This window comes from Equus przewalskii, chromosome 2 (genome assembly GCF_037783145.1).
Source record: "Equus przewalskii isolate Varuska chromosome 2, EquPr2, whole genome shotgun sequence".
NCBI classification, from domain to species: domain Eukaryota; kingdom Metazoa; phylum Chordata; class Mammalia; order Perissodactyla; family Equidae; genus Equus; species Equus przewalskii.
The window spans coordinates 50,714,278-50,734,655 of NC_091832.1; positions in this window are offsets into that span (position 1 = coordinate 50,714,278).

A 20,378-nucleotide genomic window follows, 5' to 3' on the forward strand; every position below is an offset into this window, starting at 1 on the left:
GCCTGGAGTCCTGCCCAGCTGGAGCTGTGGCCTGTGGTCAACCTTCCTGGTACAGATGCCTCCCCAGGCTGGGAGCTGCTTGTCAGGGGCTGGGTCTACTCCAGCTTCGCCAGCAAGGGCTGGTTCAGCATGGCCCCATGCGAGAGCTCAGTTAAGGCAGCTCAACTGGCCTCCCCTTGATGGCTCCTCCCACTCTGAGCATTGCCCTAATGCTTCGGCTCACCTGGACCATGGCCTGTGGCCGGCAGGGTGTGGAAGAGCTTTATATCCAGACAGCAGACAGAGCATGGCTTCGGGGTCAGACACCTCATTGTGAATCCTGTCTCTCCTATTTCATCTGTTCTTTTATTCTTTTTCTTTTTTGGAGGTAAAATTTACATATGAGATGCATATGTCTTAAGTGTACAATTCAAAGAGTGTTGCCAAATTTATACAGCCATGTGACTAACACCCCAACAACGATATGGAGCATCTCCATCACCCCGGAAATGTCCCTCGCCTCCTCCTTCTGTCAACCCCCACCTCCTATAGGCAGTCACAGCTCAGACGTTTACCTCTGTGGATCTGTCTTATCTGTCCTTGGACTTCGTATCAATGGACTCCAATACAAGAGCATGTGCTCTTGTTCAGGCTTCTTTCCCTCAACATATTGTTTTCTGGCTTCCATCTTTGTTGTTTCTTTTTTGTTGCTGATTAATATTCCACTGTATGGGGGAGATCAGGCATCATTTGCTTTGTAATCCTGGGAAAGTGAGAGGACTTTCCCATTCATTCCTTCGTTTGTTCATTCGTTTATTTAACCAGAATTTATCCCCTGCCTCAGTTTTACTTTCCATAAGATCACAGCTGCAAGGCCAGCTGCTGTCTGAGCATTTAACTGAGATTAGAGAGGCAGCAGATTCAGGGGGCCTGGGGAGCCAGAGAGCTTATATTCTCATCCCAGTTTCAGCCCTCACTGGCTGTGTGATCTTGGACAAAGTACTTAACCTCTCTGTGCTTCAACTCTCTCCTCTGTGAAAAGATTAACTGAGCATTAACATACAACTGGTGTTCGCTGAGTCTCCGAGCAGTGCCCGGTACACAGTGGGCGCTGTGTATTTGCTATTACCACCAAATCCGTAGCAGGTCCCAGTGCGCAGTGAGCCCTCACAGACCATAGCTGTTGTTTCCATCCATGTTAGGGCCGTCTTCAGAGACAAGCCTGAGTGGGTGCACTGTCAGTCACCCGGGGTGTCCGCGCCGTGGGAAAGGAACCCCATCCCTCAGCCACTGTGATGAACTGACAGAGCTCCACTTGAGCTAAGGGACCTGAGGACTTGCCTGGTGGCACTGACAGCCCCAGGAACCCCCTGCTCTCGGCAAACTGGGCCAGTCGGTCACCCAAATCTGAACTCGCTCTTCCGATGTGTAAACGGGGATGATGTGCTGCCCTGGCTTTCTCGCAGACTGCTGGAAACGCCGAGGGAGCCGTCCGTGGAAGAGCTGTGCAAAAGCCGGGTTGGTTGGTTGGTTGGTTTCTGGGCATCTTAGAAGGTACACAAAACCTTAAATCGGACTTTAAATTCAATCTTGAGTCTGAGCCGCAGCCTCCCTGCTTCCGGGCTGAGCGGTGCTGAGGCAGGTCCTTCCTTGCAGATGAAATGGTCCTAACCAGCCCACGGGGTTGCTGTGACATCATGGATGGGAAAGCACGGTCTCTGCTGAAAGCTAAAAACTAGCATCAGTTAATGCGGTGTGGGGCCCTCCGTCCATCTGAGGAAGACCCTCGAACTGCCCCCCTCCCAGCTCCAGTCCCGCTGGCCCCGTGGTCTGCCCCAGGCCGCCCTTGGAGCCTGTCAGCCCAGCAGACTCACTCCTGTGTCTGCCTTCCCGGTGTCTGACCAGATCCTGGCCCTGACCGCTCTGCAGCTGCCCAGGCCTGAGGCGGCCTCCCAGGGCCCAAACTGCAGCCTTCGCACCCGCTCCTCCACCACCCCGCGAAGTCAGGGTGACAGACTGCTGGGATTCTGAGGCCTCAGCAGGAATCGCCGCGAGGCTGAGGTGATGGACTAAGCCTGGTGCAATTACATATCAACTGCAAGTATCACGGCTGCTCCTGATTGCTTCTTATTGACACAGATCCACTGGGCAGCCTATTGGGTAAAGCCAAGTGAGAACAAGGAGAGGCAGGGAGGAAAGAGGAAGGGGGGGGAGGGAGGAGGAGGAGGAAGGGACGCGTCCCAGTTGGCTGCACGTCTGTGGAGCAGGAGAGCCACGGGGCGGCCTCGGCCTCAGCCCCATCCCTACCGCACGTGGGCACTGGCCGTCCGTCTGTACCCGGTTCCTTGGCCCTCCTGGGTGCCTCTCCCCCTGACAAGGACGCCCGCGGACAGACCTTGACATCCATGTTCAGAGGGCTGGAGAGGAAAGTCAGGAAGGACGCCATCCCTGCCCCACAGCCACAGCTTGCCTGGCCAGAAAGAGAACCAAAGGCAGCCAGTCAGCTGGGGATGTGCCCTAATCAGGGTCAGCGGGGCCTGGGGGCCACTATGCAGAAGTCAGAGGTCAGCTGATGCACAGTTCCCCAGAGACCAGGGAGGCGAGGCTCTGCCTTCCTGTTCCAGCTCCTAGACTGTGAGCAAGTGTCCTTTCTGAAGTCTGTCTAGTGTCCCATTTTTTGCATGTTCGTGCTTTTTGGCAGTGATCTTGCTGTTTAAAGCGGCCCCAAGCACAGTGCTGGAGTGCTGCCTAGTGATCCACAGCGCAGGAAGCCCGCGCACCTCGTGGAGGAGCTGCGTGTCAGACCAGCTTCATCCAGGCGTGGGTTTGAGTGCTGTGGGCTGTGAGTTCAACGGTTATGAGCCAACAACATATGTTTTTTTAGTGTGCCTCTAAACGGAAACACACATAAAAGGTTATGTATTGATCGGTTGATGAAAACGTCATGACAAGAGGTCGGCAGGACGCTGCCCTGTGTTCCCGGTGGAGCAGGGGCCCAGCCTCAGTCAGCGTTCCTGGCAACGGCACAGACCGTGAGCACGTGACCAGAGGAATCAACCGTACGTGCAGACACAGCACACGGAAACCACACCAGCTCAGCCTGTCTGGCTCTAGTCTCAAACATGAGCGAAGCCTGGAATCTTCCTGTGAGTGACTGACTCACTGACCCGAACAGCTTCCCCCTGACTTTCCAAAGCTGATAACTGAAGGTTTGCCCTGACCTTGGGAATTAGGATGATCACATAAGAAAACTGTTGTTTGCGGGGCCGGCCCCGTGGCCGAGCAGTTAAGTTCGTGCACTCTGCTTCAGCGGCCCAGGGTTTCGCTGGTTCGGATCCTGGGAGCGGACACGGCACCACTCATGGGGCCACGTTGAGGCGGCGTCCCACATACCACAGCTAGAAGGACCCACAACTAAAAATATGCAACTATGTGCCAGGGGGCTTTGGGGAGGAAGGAAAAAACAAAAAGAAGAAGAAGATTGGCAACAGATATTAGCTCAGGGTAATCATTAAAAAATAAAAAGAAAACTGCTGTTTGTCCACTAGGAACAGAGTAACTATAAACTTGGTAACTGGAAATCTTGTGCTTTTTTTCCTCTCAATAGATGTCATAATTTGTACTTGAAGAGCCAGTCCTTTTAAAACTTTCTCTGCAAATAAACTTCCCTACATTTGTAAATGCTTTAAATGCGGTGTCTCTGTTGCCCTTTGCTTCTGACCAGCGTGGAGGGGTGAGGCTGAGTCCGCGGAAAATCCCTATCAGTGTGGCCCAGCTGGTCCCTGACAGCGGTCAACAGCACCTCTGTGCTCCGAGGGACACGAGGCTGGCGTGCCCTTCGTGTTTGTTTGCACAGCACCCTGGGAAACGTCTTACATGGAGCGGGGGCTTACCACGTGGGAGCATGTCCCCATCAGGTCCTTGGTTGCAAGCTACAGAGACTAGCTCAGCTAACGTGAACAGTTATTGTAATGTTACTGGGAAGTTCAGGGAATTGAGACAAGAAACATGTGGAAACCAAGGAGGTAAGGAGGCCAGACCCCAGCAACAACCACTCAAGCAACGACGTGGCTAGGATGCTGCTGGCACTGCTTCTGACTGAACACCGGCAGCCCCGGGCGCCCGGCCGGCCTGCTGCCTGGATAAGGCTGCAGCCACTCCAGCCGCTGTGGAGACTGCAATCAGCTCCAACCCCCTGCTTCTCTGCAGCACTCACTCCAAATTCCAAGTCACAAATGGGAGCATCCGACTGCCCGGAGGCCAGTGTCCACAGCCCAGCTGCCTGGGCCTGGGAGCCCAAGACCTGGCTCTTCAGCTTCCAGGGGAGAATGCTGGGCATGTCGTCTCGCCACATTGGCTTGGAGTAAAGGGTTGGTGTTGCCAATGGGGAAAATGGACGCATCAGCGGAAGAACTGATATCGCTGGGAAACTGCCTGGATGTGGACAGCAGTGTGGACCATCAGGATCGAGGATGGTGGCAGTTCTGAGGCAGGGAGCACCCAGGCAAGGTAACAGCAAAGAACACAGCTCAGTTTGGACAGGGTGATTTTGAGATGTGTGTGTCTGTTCAGCGGGCCCGCGGCGAACTCCAGAGCTCCCTGCACTGGGGGAGGATCCTGTGAATACGATTGATGCTGTCGCCATTATTAAATATTAACAAAATCTCCTGCCCTGAAGGACCAGAGACGGAATCCCTCCAACAAACTGGGAACAAAGCGTTGCCTTTGTCAACAGACAAGAAAGGGAGAATCCACCTTTGATCCTCGTTTCCTTCTTTTGCCCTGGCAGCAGGTCACACGGAGGATGGCCCTGTATTCAGGACAAGGCAGCCCAGGACAAAATGGGTAAAAAATGGGTAAAAAACCACCAACGATTTTCAAATGGGTAGCTAGAAGCCCATCACATGTGTAAATCAGCAACCAAATTCAAAGCTGGTTTTGTTTTGAGGAAGATTAGCCCTGAGCTAACATCTGCTGCCAATCCTCCTCTTTTTGCTGAGGAAGATTAGCCCTGAGCTAACATCTGCTGCCAATCCTCCTCTTTTTGCTGAGGAAGACTGGCCCTGAGCTAACATCCGTGCCCATCTTCCTCTACTTCATATGTGGGATGCTGCCACAGCATGGCTTGACAAGCGGTGCATAGGTCCACACCTAGGATCCTGGCTGGTGAGCTACGGGCCACTGAAGCGGAATGTGCGAATGTCACCGCTGCACCACCAGGCTGACCCCCAAAGCTGTTGTTTTTTAAGGCTTCGTCTACATTGGGGGACCATCTGGTGACTAAAGAGAGGAAGTGGCATCTGTTTGGATGGTACCAGGGCTTCCAAGGCAGAAGCGCCGAGAATCTGTGCCCACTTTGACCTCTCTACGAGTCAGCTCAGAGCCTGCTCTGCTTCCCGAGTGAGATGCTCCCACGGCTCGCAGTTGGCAGGTTCGAGCCCAGCAGTGTGGTGTCCTCGTAAAGACCGAACACCTTAACTTGCCAGGGTCATTCTGCCGCAAATAGTGTAATACTCAGTCTTCTCAAACCACGTGCCTGGAGTTCCGACTCAGAAAATACGCTGCCCTGGGCACTGAGGAAAGCACGCCAGGAGTCGGAAGACCTGAGGGCAGAGTCCTGCTTTCACTACTGCCTGACCTGCAGCACATTTTAAAACTTTTCTTAAACTGAGCCTCAGCTCCCTCACCTGTAAATTGGGGCCAGTGCCACCTGGCTGTGTTACAGGAGGGCTGTAAGAATTAAGTGGGGTAGTGACACAGGCGAGGAAGCGCTGTGTGTAAATCGTTTAACTCAGCCCGCGGTCGTTCACACCCAATGCCCTCTGTGTCTGGAGAACACCTTCGAGCTTCTCATAAAATTAACCCCTCTAGTCATAAGGTTTTTGACAAGAAGTACACGCATTGAACCCTCCTAATACAGCTGGCACGGAAGTGAAGACAGCATGGCCGTATGTTAAACAAGGATGGAAGGTTCCAGAAGAGCTACTGCCCTGCATTCACCTCCCCAAGGAGAGGAGACAGTGGGGAGGGTGGGTGGCGGGGGGCTCTGTCATGTCCCTGCTCTTGTCTTTGGAGAAATGATGTGTCCTGTTCTGCAGAGCTGTCTCCAGGACAAAAGAACTTATTTAATTGCCCGCAGTTTTCTTTTTCTTTTTCTTTTAATTCTGTTAGTGTAGCCTGCAGTCTAATAGTGAGCAGAGTGTGTCTTTAATGAAGCCAGTAAATAAGTTAACCAGAAAAAAAGAAAAAGTGCTCCGATTTCCTGGGAAAGGACGATGCTCTGTAAGTTCAGGATGTTGCCCGGCAGCCCCTGCCCGCCGTGGCCCACACTCCCCTGGTGCAGAGTCATTTCTGCACATCAGGTCGTCAGTGATTTACGGGAGGATGGAGGCAATTCCCCAGCTTTTAACTCAGTTTAGGCCACGCAGCATTTACCGAGTACCTCCCACACCTGGGAGGTTCCAGGACTGATGAAAGCTTATGTGCATGAAAGGACCTGGTACACAGTAGGCACTCAATAAAGGCTCGTTTTTTTCCTCCTTGGCTGTCTTCCATCTGTTAGACCAAGAGTCACATCTACACAAGGGGGCAGGCATTTCATCCGCATTTGTACACATCCTCTCAGTAGGCTAAATACTAAATGAATCAGCTTTTTTTTTAATATTACTTCCGTTTATTTTGCAGAAGACTTGCTGACAAGACACCCAGCAGCATCTGAAGTTCCATCCAGACAAAGGGCAGGGACAAGGGAGCCGGGAGCCCTATTTTCCCACTCTGGGCTTCCCGCCGCCTTCCTCCTGCACTCCCACAGGCACACGCTTCTGAGCCCATGTGCACCCATGCGATAAGGAGACTCAGACGCGGGAGTTCATCACCTGAGCCTGGGTGGAAAAAGAGTGTGTGCGAGTGTGTGTGTGCACATGTGTCACACACCCGCATGCACGTGCACCTGGAGGGCCTTTGTAGCTCCTCTGACAATGGAGCGAAGGCATAGCGCTTACAAAGGGGAGGGAAAGGCAGGGAAGAAAAGAAAGACGCCCGCCTTGGCTGCCTCCCTCCGGTTTTGGCTGCGCCATCTGAGCCAGTTAACCAGTTAACATGAAGGACGGCAGAAAAGGAGAGAAGCTTCCAGCCTGTAGCCCTGATGCTGACAGAGACAAACATTAACTATCACAGGCCCTGTGGGAGCGGCAGCTGTTCCCTAAAGCGTTTTGGTGGGGAATTCGCGAAGCCAGTAGCTGAGGACTGGACGCTAATCCCTCTGCTTGGAGTCCCTTGAGACCTTCATGCCAACCCCGGCTGGTCAGAGTCACCTCGGCAGGCACACGTGTGCACACACAGTCCACACTCTCCAGCCCCCACCTTGGCTTTACTCTCAGAGCCACCCACTCCTCTTTTGGGAGTTCCGGGGAAAATGGGGATTACACGAATCCACATTTTGGGAGATCTACTTTGTGCCAGGCACTTCCATTTGGTGACCTAGTTTAAGCCTCACATTAGTATGGGAAAAGACTTTCTGGTTATTACTCTGTCTGTGCAGATGCAGAAAATGAAGGTGCAGAGAGCTTGTGTGATTCTGGCTTTTGTTTTCAGGCACACACAGCTCGTAGATGGTGGAAGGAGAATTCAAATCTAGATTTCTTTTAATGCCCAAAGTAGTGTTTTCCTTTCACAGTACAGCTGGCATCCTCTCTCTACCACAGATTCCTAGATCCCATATGATATCGTAGTTGCGGGGTGGGGCCCAGGAATCTACATTTATTACTGACTTTTTTTCCTTTCTCTTGTTTTAACAGCTTTACTGAGATGTAGTTGAACCGCGATAAACTACATATGCTTCAAGTGAACAATTTGATCAGTTTTGACATACGTATACACTCATGAAACTACCACCATGCTCGAGATAGTGATTATAACCGGTACCCAACGGTTGCCTTGTGCCCCTTGGGGATCCTCCTGTCCCACCCTCCCCCATCCTTTCTCCCCCATCTCCAGGCCACCGTCGACCTACTTTCTATTACTGTAGATTAGTTTGCATTTTCTGAAATTCTATATTTATGGAATCATGCAATATATGCTCTTTTTTGTCTGGTTTCTGTCACTCCGCATGATTATTTTGAGATTCATCCATGTCGTGTGTACCAATGGATCCTTTTTATTGCCAAGTAGATTCCGCCCTAAGCATATGCCACAATTTGTTTACCCTTTCACCTGTCGGTGAATATTTGGGTTGTTTCCAGTTTGAGGCTCTTTTAACAAAGCTTCTATGAACCTTCACATTCAAACTCTCAAACATTGACAATAAGAAGATAAACAACCCAATTTAAAAATTGGGAAACGATTTGAATAGACACTTCACTAAAGAAGATATACAGATGGTAAATAACCACATGAAAAGATGCTCAACATCCTTAGTCATTAGGGATATTCAAATTAAAACCACAATGAGACATCACCTCACACCTACTGGAATGAGTAGAATTAAAAAGATCAGTCTGTGGAGCAACCGGAGCTCTCACACACTGCTCATGGGAGTACCAACTGATGCAGCCACTTGGAAAGCAGGTTGGCAGGTTCTCATAAAGTTAGACATACACCCACCGTAGGACCCAACCCCTTCACTCTTACGAACTTACCCAAGAGGGATGACAGCATACATACACACACACGCCTGCTCATGACTGCTCAAGATTCTGATCATGAGTCAAGTTTGGGAAAACAATTGAGTTGCAGGTTTTGGATGTATATCATTGCTCTAGGAAATTGTCTTATTCTTCGAATAACTATATAAATGGAAGAAATGGTTGAATTAAGAGTTAACTAGTTAGCGAAGGAATGCCGTTTAATGAACCTGTGTAGTGCTGGGCAGGTCGCATAACCTATTTAGCTCTCTATTTTATTCATTTTAACCATAAGAGGTAGTTTCAATGACTCCCAGCCTCCAGGATTCTATACATCTGGGATCTCAAAAGACTTCACAAGGAACCTCCTCTCCCTCCTTGAAAAGAGGGAATTACTCGCATAGACTAGTTTATGGACCTGTTTTCCCCCTCTAGGAGCATCCACCCCCCCCTCTGGCAGGCACCCAGTCGCACAAGTAGGTGTGCACACACACATGCTTAAATTTTTAAATTTAGAAAGTTAATGCCTCCAATATTGAGGGCACCAGAATTGTCACTGAGCTATCCCAACACAAAGGCCCTCTGCTGCTTTAAGACCCCGTGAGGCTGTGTTTTACTTATCTGGATACCTTTTGTTTGGAATTATTTTCTCTTTTTGAATAGCCTGCCAAATGTAAGGCTGAGGACAGAGGCTCCTCAGCCTGCCTTATTTGGAAATGGATTTGTCACTCATAGTCAGTTCCCGCACCTGGGGCAGTTTGGACCAAAAATGGTTTTCAAGGCTTCATTTATTACCACTCTTTAAAGAATTCACCCTTTGATCAACAGCCTGGGGATTCCATGCTTTGCCCCCTCAAAATGTGATCACACCCCCAAGATCCCAGCTGTTTTTGTTTCTTTTGAAAACCCTGTTTACTTCAGAAATTCAGCAATTGCTCCCGAAGATCCTTTGATGTCTGTTGAATTTAATGTATTTCACTGCATTATGGAAAAGCTATTTCAGCTTTTGGTATCAGCATCTTCTTGATGTGCTGAGGGGTCTTTTTGTTGGGTTTTGTGTGTGTGGTTGTTGATTTGCGTTGGTGAATTCTTTTTAAGAATGATTTGAAGATTTTTGTTCTTTTTATTTATTTTTTTTTTAACTAGCCAAAGGGTAAACAAGCAATAAGATTGACAGCTCCTGGAAACTAGGATTCTCCACTGAGTCAAGGGAGAGATGACAAGAGAGATATTTTTCTTTCTCCTCCCTGTTTTCCCTAACCCCACTGCCCCTGTATTGCCTTCACAGTAAACTAACAAAAGACCACCTTTTAGGGACATTTTATCTATTAACAATCAATCAACGACCTACTATGTGCTTGTTAGTACACCAAGTTTGGTGCTAGGTATAAGAGGCAAGTAGCTTAAATTGTAATTGAGCAATAAGATAGACCTATCTGTACTGAGTGAATAATGTCTCTGTAAAATTTACGTCTAGCTGGAACCATGAGACCTTATTTGGAAATAGGGTCTTTATAGATGTAATCAAGTTACCATGAGGTCATAGTGGACTAGGGTAGGCCCTAATTACCCTAGCAGTATGACTGGGTATCTTAATAAGAAGATACCGGCGTCTTTATAAGAACAGGGAAATTTATACGCAGACACACACAGAGGGAAAATGGCCATGTGAAGAAGAGGCAGAGATGGAAGAGATGCTGCCACAAGCCAAGGAATGCCAAGGATTCCTGGCGACCGTCAGAAGCCAGAGGAGGTAGAGCATTCTCCCCCACAGCCTTTGAAGGCAGCGCAGCCCTGCTGGCAGCCTGATTTCAGTCTCGTGGCTTCCAGAACTGAGACAATAGATTCCCGTTGGTTTAAGCCTTCTAGAAATAGTCTGCTGTGGCAGCCTCGGGAAGCTAATAATAAATACTCAATATACAATTAATAGCAGATGCCTGTATATTATCAGACACTCATCTAAGAGCTTTCACATATTTAATTTTTACAATCTTATGAGGTAGATACTATTATGATCCCACATTTTGGGTAACCAAATGATTTATCATCCAAACAAAGACACTTTTGATGTGAAAGGGGATACCATTAATAATTATGCTAGGACAATAGGTATCAGCCAAGAATATCTGGGAGGTATGGTCACCCTACCCACACTACAAATGAGGATACTGAAGTACAGAAAAGTTAAGTGATTTGCCCAAGGGTGCACAAGACAGATTGCAGACACAAGATTTGAAGCCAGAGTACTTGCCTGTAACCACCGCTCTACGCCATATTGAATTTGCCCAACCTGAGGAGACCTAGCCACAAAAACAAAGAACCACCTGAAGAGATGCCTCAGCCACAGATCTGCCACCAGGACAGGCAGGCCAGGGTGTCCAACAGCCACTGGCCCAGGTGTCCAAGACCCAAGAGGAATCAAGAAGGTTCTCTCTGGTCCTGTGATACAAACTCATGGAAATAGAAGTTAAAGGAGCTAGATTATAGTTCCAATTCTGCCATCCAATTACTGTGTACCGGGGGCATGTCGTTCCCCTCCCTTCAGCCTTGGCTTCTTCCGGTCTTGTTAGGCCACTCCTCCGGCAGCACTGCGCAAATGACCACAGCATTGAACAGCTGTCCAAAGGCTCACCTCTGCTCAGGACCCAAAACGCTCACAGGCAATTGCAAAGGAATCTGGGGGAGAGGGATCCTCTGCTGCCTGTGCATGGGCTCTAGAGTTCTTCCGTGGCTCAGAACCTCAGGGTCTGCGTGCCCTGGGGGGTACACCTGGCTTTTAGGTATACGTAGAAGCAATAGGCAGGCAATTCCCCTTCCCCAGCAGTGGAAAGTAAGGAATCGACTGAACTACGGCAACATTCTGGACACTTCACTAGTTCTGAAGCCAGGCCCTGAACCCAAATTAGACTGAGGCCTGGGGGGCTTCACCTCATGCCTGGGGGCACCTACAAGCTCTGGCCTTGTGCCTTGCCCTGCCCCCTCCGGTCTGACCCTTGGGTAAGCTCCACCCAGCCTGAGTTTGCTCAGCCTCCTTAGATCTGGCTCCTGGACCACGGTGGCCAGCCCCTCTGTCTGGGTTAGCCCTGCTTGGCCTCGACCTACAGCCAGCCTCAGTCGGCCCCTCTCTCCATGGGCGTTTGCAGGGTGGCTCATGATCAGGGATGACCAGGTTATGACCATACCACATCCCGTTAGTGTCCAGGTCCTGCTGAATCTACTTCCCGAGCACCTTTGAGTCCATATCTCCATCTTCCACTCACGTGAGCTAACGCTTCCCAGCTGGTCTCCTGGCTCCAGTCTCTTCTGTGCATTGCCTCTTTCCTTTTCCTCCTGAATTCCCCCTTCTCATCACTTCAGGAGCGATGACTCTCAAATGCATTTGGCTCCATTATCCCCTCTGTGTAAACTTTCAGGATATTCCCAGTATGAAGACCAAACTCCCTAGCACAGGATTCGGACCTGCACCGCCTGGATCTAAACTGCTTTTGAACCTCATCTTCTCACCCCTTCGCAGGCACACCACCTCCCACGTCCTCGAAGTGCCTCCCATGTTCTGCATACATGGGATTAAGGCCTGAACCCCAAACACAGTGTGCACTTCCCACCTCTCAGGCTTCACTGCTGAGGAGGCTGTCCCTCCCTTTGTTTAATCCAAGCTTCTTGCTTGAACTAAGGCACATCTCAGATATGGCCTCCTGTGGTCAGCCTCCCTTGGTTCCCGCTTCCCGCACCTAACCTCCATCAGAACAGTCCCTGCCGCCTGGAGCCCCAGGTCTCTGACAGAGCCCATTTCACTGCTACCCAAGTGGATGATAGTGCAGCTCCCCAGTGCTTGTCTGTCTCCTCAGAAACTAGGGCTTTTCCAGTTTGCATCCCCCACCACGCCCAGCCCATGTGTAGCACTTGATGTGGGCTCCATGCAGGCGCATAGATCTGATCTGTGAGCCAGAGCACAGACCAACTCCCCCCTGCTTCCTCCCCTCAGGATGGGCCTGAGCACTGGCACCAACGCGGCCTCCCCATGGGGCCAGAACCAGAGGCAGCAGCTGCAGGCTGCAGCGGGGCCATGGGGAAGATGCACAAAAGCCTTGAAGAAGGGGAGCCAAGGATGCTATTAAGCCCCAACACAAGGGAAGAAAGAATTAGAAAGAACCCGCTTTGCTTTGTGCATGCGCCTCTTCCTTTGAAAGCTTTTCCCTGCCATCCGCCAGCAGCCAGCCTAGTGGCAGTCTTTGCTGCTGAATCACTGCTGGAAGGTTCAGAGCTTTTCTCCAACTCCTCCTTCTCTCCACCACCCCAGCCCTCTAGTATTTGTTGCAATTTGGCTGCCAAACCTTTTTCAAATACACATCATTAATTCCACTATGCGGCACAAGTGGGATCAGGCATTTGAAAAGGAGAAGCAGCACGGAATTCAGGAGCTGGGCCTGCCACATGCGAAGACCACTGGGGAAGGCAAGCCAAAGGGAGTCTTAATTTTTTCTTTTTCCAACAGACATAAGGTCACTGCGAGCAGCGGCCATTAGTCTAATTAGACCCTCGGAACAAGAGAGGGTAGAGAGCACTCCAGTGGGGGGAGGGGGCTTGGGGGCAAAGTAATTGAAGCCAAATAATGAATATTGAACTCTTGTAAGTAATGTTTAATTAAGTTATTCTGCAATTGAGGCTTTTTGCGACTATTACCATGGGATTCAAAGGAGAACATTGAGTGCCTGGAACATCCCCCAGCAGGGAACACAGGCTGTGCCCGGCTCTATCTGCCGAGTCCTTATTCTTGAAGGCTGAAAGCTAAGGGAAGTTCCAGGCCCCTGGGCCCGCTGCCTCTGCCCCCACATCCTCCACAGCACGCCACGTGGCCTGGGAGCTGACCACCACGTCGACGCTGAGACCTCTGTTTGCCCAAGGACTCCATCGAAAGGGAAGAAGACAAGCGACAAATTGAGAGGGGATATTTGCAAGCCGTCTCAGCGCTGAGGATTACTCCGCAGAATATATTCAGGCCTACTGACAGAAAGGGACCACAGCCCAACAGAAACAGGGGCAGAGGAATGAACGGGAAATTCACAGAGGAAAAATATCCACTTAAAATACGAAAAAGCAAAAAGATCAGGCTGACTAGACACCAGGAAAATGCACAATCTGAAATGCTACCATGACATACATCAGATTAACAACAACAAGCAAGTAAAGTGTGACGACACCAAGTGTTGGTGAGGACATGGAGGCATAGGAATTATTCTACGATACGTATTGGCACAGTCAACTTGGAGGGCAATTTGTCATCATGCAACAAAGCTGAAAATGCACACAGCCTGGAATCCAGGGAATCCATTGCAAGTGTGTCCCCTGGATTCTTAGAAATGTGTACAAGAATATCCAACGCAGCATTACTGATGTAGCAAAAACCGGAAACAACCTAATGTTCATCAACAAGAGAATGCACATATCAACTGAGGCACATTCATACAATGACAAACTATTCAGCAGTAAAAATAAACTAACGTATCAGATGGATAAATCTCTTGAACATAATTTTGTGTTAAAATCAAAAAGCAGAACAAAAACAAAAAAAGAAGTTGGAGAAGAATATATACACTATGATACAAGTTAAGTGAAATCTTACAATCTGTAGCACATAAGTATATATATCACATATGTGTATATTACAAATGAAATGCATGAGAACCATCAACCCCAAGTCAAGGGAGAGAGCACCTGGGTGGTGGGTGGGCAGATGCCATGCGGAAGGCACACAGAGGAACACTCATTGTGAGTGTTGGGCACACAGGCATTCACCATAGTAACATATAGACCTCCACGTCTTCAATATTTCAGAATATATTTTTTAAAGTTGGTAATAATCAGGGCCGGCCTGGTGGCATAGTGGTTAAGTTTGCATGCTCCACTTCGGTGGCCTGGGGTTCAAAGATTCAAATCCCGGGCATGGACCTAGCAGCGCTCATCAAGTCATGTTATGGCGGCATTCCACATAAAATAGAGGAAGATTGGCACAGATCTTAGCTCAGCAACAGTCTTCCTCAAGCAGAAAGAGGAAGATCGGCAACGGATGTTAACTCAGGGACAATCTTCCTCACAAAAAAAAAAAGAAGTTGGTAATAATCATTTTTTTAAACAGATGGAAACATCCCATAAAGATCCTGTGCTTCTTGAAGGAAGGCGCTTGAAAGAATTGTCACAGTAGAAGACCAGGTATGACTGGGACAGAAGCATCCTTTTCTTGTCAGAGCTTGAGAATGCCTAGTAAACACTAGCCGTGGAGACTCGCGTCACTCCCGGAAGACGTGCTACAGACACGCACACTGTCAACAGAAAGAGCTGGACCTCTTTTAGTTGGATTTAGACTTGGAGGAGTTGCTCTGAGGAAACACAATAAACTAATACATATTTTTGTAAAGCATAGCCATGATGAACACATCTTTAATTGGACTTTAAACATTTATACAGCAGTATTTATCCATAGACAGACACCTACCATCTGGCTTATTTACTGAAAATGAAGCAGGCAGACAATCTAATAAACTCTGGTGTTAGCTTACCATGACCTTGGGTAGCGCTCTCTCTCCAAGCATTAATAACCCCAATTTTGTAATTAGGGGATTCGTCTAGACCAGGGGTCAGCCAGCTGTAGCCTATGGGCCAAATTGAGCCTGTTGCCTATTTTTTATGGCTAACAAGTGAAAAATGCTTTTCTATGTTTTTAAATAATTGGAAAAAGTCAAAAGAAGAATAATACTTTGTGACACGTGAAAATTAAAGAATATTCAAATGTTGGCGTCCACCCAGCCGCGTTCATTCACGTACTCGTTGTCCGCAGCTGCTTTCATGCTCCAATGGCAGAGTCAGGGCGTTGGGCCAGAGACCTTGCTCTCTATATCTACTATGTGGTCCTTTGCAGAAAGTTTGCTGACCTCTGGTCTAGAGAAGCGTCATCCAATAGAACTACAACATGAGGCAGATACAAAATATTAAATTTTCTAGTAACCACGTTAAATAAATAAAAAGAAAGAAGTGAAATAAACTTTAATGATATATTATACTTAATCCAATATATCCCCAAAATGCAATGTGTAATCAATATAATTTTTTGTGAGATATTTTTCGTTATTATTTACATACTAAGTCTCCAAAATTAGATGTGTATTTTGCACTTTCAGAACATCTCAGTTCAGCTCACTACCTTTCAGGAGCTCAGTAGCCACCTGTGGTTACCAGCTGCAGTGCTGGACAGCAGGGGTCAGATTACCTCTAAGGTCCCTTTCAGCTTTAGCGTAAGATGATCTAAAATATGTATAGGCTTAAAAGCAAAAAAAATAAATAAATAACCTGTCCATTCTCCAGGATCCAATTAGAGTTCCAACTTCTTAAAACCTTTCGCGATTCCTCCAGTCCACACCACCCTTAGCTCACGGCTTTCGAGCGAGCAGCACCACTGTCCCTCCAGACTTCCCCAGGCCCTGAGCCTGTCGGAGGGCTGAGCCCACAGGCATGCCTCAGCTGTCCCCAGCCTGCTCCCCAGCCCTGAGCCTGTCAGAGGGCTGAGCCCACAGGCATGCCTCAGCTGTCCCCAGCCTGCTCCCCAGCCCTGAGCCTGTCGGAGGGCTGAGCCCACAGGCACGCCTCAGCTGTCCCCAGCCTGCTCCCCAGCCCTGAGCCTGTCGGAGGGCTGAGCCCACAGGCACGCCTCAGCTGTCCCCAGCTTGCTCCCCAGCCCTGAGCCTGTCGGAGGGCTGAGCCCATAGGCACGGCTCAGCTGTACCCAGACTGCTCCAGCCCCCTTCTCACTCCGGGCTTCATCTCTCGTTAGTGACTCTGCTCCTGCCTTTCACTTCGCTGTGTGTCTCAGCTCTTTCTGGTTCCCGCTCTGTGCTCCTCCTGGGGGTCTCGGCTTGAATTTTCTCCACCTCCTCTGTTATGGGATACCTTATGAGTCCTTCTGGAAGCCTCCTCCCAACCCTGCAGAAACGACCAGCACCTCTCAGGAGAAGAGGTACATCAGGAATGGTGCAAGTGCATGAGGGTAAAAAGCTAGATGGCGTCAGGGTTCAAGAGAAAAATACCCCATAAGGTGATTCAGAAAAATCAGAATTAAGGAAATTAAGGAATTGGGGAATTAAGGAAAGCTTTTGAGAGGGGATTTTTGGGTAAGAGATGCAGCAGGATTCCTGGGGGCTAACCCAGGAGGTTATGAGTTAGTCATGAGCTGAGGGAGAGAGTTGGGAATTGAAGCAGAACCCAGAGGAGTAGGCTGGGATCCAGGTAAGACTGGGTTTGGCTCCTGCAGAACCCCAAAGGCAGCTGATGCCACAGTCCAGAGTGGAAGATGGGACACTGGGTGAGTCATCGCCAAGGACTGAGACCCCAAGCATCAGGGTGCAAAGGAAGACGATGGGGCTGAAAAGGAGAGGCGGGATTTGATGCTTTTAGGCTGAGTTTTCTTAGTAAGTGCATCTAAATGATTCCCACATCCGTGGAGGACTGCAGTGGGCTGGGCTGGAGAAAGGAGGAGGAATCAAAGGTGGGCTTATCAACCATATTTCAAAAAGCAAAATACATTATTACTATAAAAATAAATGCCCATTATAATTTGTTCTAATTATACATAGAGGTATAAGATAACAAGAAATTACCTAAAATTTGTCAACCCTGAAATAATGATTTGGTGACCGCTCTTTCATGCATTTCTTTATGCATCCACAATATTTCATAGGATCATATCATACAAGCCCGTTTTCTCATGGACACTGTGTGTGTGTGTGTGTGTGTACACATTTTAGATCAGTATTTGGGGGGGATTTGGGCAGACTTACTCCTTTCTTTTCTTCCCCCAACCCACATATTTATGGGAGGCGAGGTTGTCATTATGTTACAAAAAGGATCATTTTACACACTTCTCTGCATTCTGCTTGTCTCACTTTTTTGTATACGTTTCTCCAAATTAGCTGATTGAGAATTCATTCATTTTTAACGTCTGCATAATATCTGTAGTTCGGGCGTACTGTAATTTATTTAATTATCCGCATCGATGGGCACTTCCTTTGAAACAACTTTGCGTATACACTCTTGCTCACCAGTGCCTTCATTTCTGCGAGCTGGATTCCCAGCAGTGGGACTGCTAGGTAGAAGGGGATATGTATTTTTAATTTTACTAGCTATTGCCAGGTTGTTTTCAAGAAGACTAAAACAGTTTACATTTCCTCCAAAAATGCGTGAGAATTCCTCTGCCCTGCATCCTCCCCCAGTGATGGATATTATTGATCTCTTTAATGTTTCCCAGTCTGATAGGTGTAAAGTGATAGCTCAAAATACTACTTTAATTTGCATTTAAGTTTGAGCATTTCTTCATGCGTTTGCTGGCCGTTTAGATTTGCTCTTCTGTGAGCCTATTCATATTCTTTGCCTGCTTCTCTGTTTGGTTGTCTTTTTGTTGATTTTTAAGAGCTTCTTTGTATGTTATGGCTATGAATCCTTGGTCAATGTAAATTTTTTTCCTGCACCTATCGTTTGACTCTGTTCTTATTTTTAACCAAGTTGAAGCACACTATCGGGACTTGGGGAGCAGGGAGAGACCAGCGATTTGGAGGACTCAGGAGAACAGAGGGGCTCGGGTCCGATCCCTCTCTGGAGGGTGGATTAGTCAGTTCAGGGCTGCCACAGCACAGAACCACAGGCCAAGCGGCTTAAACAGCAGAAATTTATTTTCTCACGGTTCTAGAGCTTGGAAATCCAAGATCAAGGTGCCGGAAGGGTTAGCCTTCTTCTCGCTGTGTCCTCACAGGGCCTTTTGTCTGAGTTTGTGTGGAGAAAGAGAGATCTCTGGTGTCGCTTTCTCTTCTTATAAGGACACCAGTCACATCGGACCAGGGCCCCACCCTTACGGTTTAATTTAATCTTAATTACCCCTTTAAAGGCTCTATCTCCAAATATAGTCACATTAGGGGTTAGGACTTCAGCAAATAAATTTTGGGGGACACAACTCAGTTCCTAACAGATGGGTTCTGCAGAAGTGGATAAAACCAGAGAGGAAATCCCAGTACAGTGTGTCTGAGCCCCCTTCAGCCTCGCAGCAACTTTCATGCTCCAGCACAACAGGGAAGCAGCTGGACAGTTCCCATTGCCCCGGAGAATGGCACGGAAACCGCAGAGGAGCCCCAGGCCTGAGGGGGCCAGGGGCAGGGAACGTTCCAGTGGTCGAGCCCCAGCTCAAGGTAACAGACAGGCCTGGTGGACACCTGTGGGGATGGAAGGCTCGGCTCTGTGTAAACGCCCCAGAACTGAGACAGGGGGAGGGAGGGAACCGCAGCCGACTGAGCTTGAGCTTCCTCTGTCCTGGCAGAGCGGAGTCACACCTGAGGCCATCAGGGCACACCCAAGGAAAACTCCTAGCAGAATGCCATCCAGCAGCATTTGAGACAAAGCAGCCCCTGAGCCGGGCAGCGCTGGCCCTGTGCGAGGGGCGAGGGCTCCCCAGGAGTCCTGGTGTGCAGGAGTGCTGTATCCTCTGTCCACAACTCCACCCTGTCCAGCCACCCGTGCCTCGTCACCCAACCTCCTCCCAAGAGCCATGGTTAGAAACGGGCTTGACTCTGGCCCTCCCGCCGCGTGTCCCTCTGAGGAGCACCGGAACATTGCTTCCATAGACGTCTTTAGCCCAACCCTCCCGTGTGTTCCCTGTTAAGATGGCTACTCTGATTTGGTCATTTGTGGCTGTTGGGCAAAGCCAGAGAGACTCTGCTGGCTTCGGGATGCAGTTCTCTGCCCCTCCACACCAAGGCCCAGGGCCTTTCCCACACCACACACACCAACACCTGCCACTGCTGGAGAGCTCGTGCTGGGTCAGCGGGAAACAGGGCGTGATCCATGGTTGAGGTTTAACATCCTGGTTCTCAGACCTTGTGACTGGATATTATTGATCTCACCATGAAATGGAAAAACGCAGGCTGCTGCCCACACCTCCGACATGCCACTGGGAACACAGTCTCGAGCAGAGGAGGACCAGGCCATCTGCGGCCTGGCTGCTGCTGTCCCGGGGCCTTCTGCACGGAACAGGCGTGTGACATCTCACACCTGGCTGCTCTAGGACTCGATCCCTCCAAGACTCGATCCCCTCCCTCAGCGTTAGGAAGGCTGACCTTGAAGCTCTCAGAGATTAAGAATCTTGGATGTCTTTTAGACTAATGTTTCAGATATTCTTGTTGTTTTGTTTGGGTTCCCCCCTGCGCTCCCCCCCCCCCACCCCCGGAATTGACACCTTGGAGCTCAGGTCCTTGGAGAAAGCTGAAGGTGACAGGCTTTTGTTTTCCTCTGATGGAGCAGATCCACCAGTGTGACGCCTCCCTGAATTTTATTTCCTGGAGTTTTACTTCTGAACCCTCCAAAATGATAGTGCTTCTTGGATGTGAGCACCAAATATTACACCTAGAGCTGTTCTCTCTTGATAGTCTGCCCTCAATCTGAGAGGTTTATCAGTTCTCCTGGAGAGGCCCCACCGTGCCATTAGCATTTGATATGGATGTCACAATTTGCAAGCCTTTCTATCTTTGGAAAAAGCAGAGCAAGGAAAGCGGGCCAGATCACTTGGACCCTGGCTCAAAGTGGGACACTGATTTTATTTGTGAAATGGGCTTAATTTGATCCTTGGGACAAGTGATCCAAGCGATATTCTCGGTGTGAGCTGGTGACAGGCCCACAATCCTCCTCCTCTCTCATGCACACACAGGCATGTGCATACACTCATACACACATTATCCTTCCCCACAC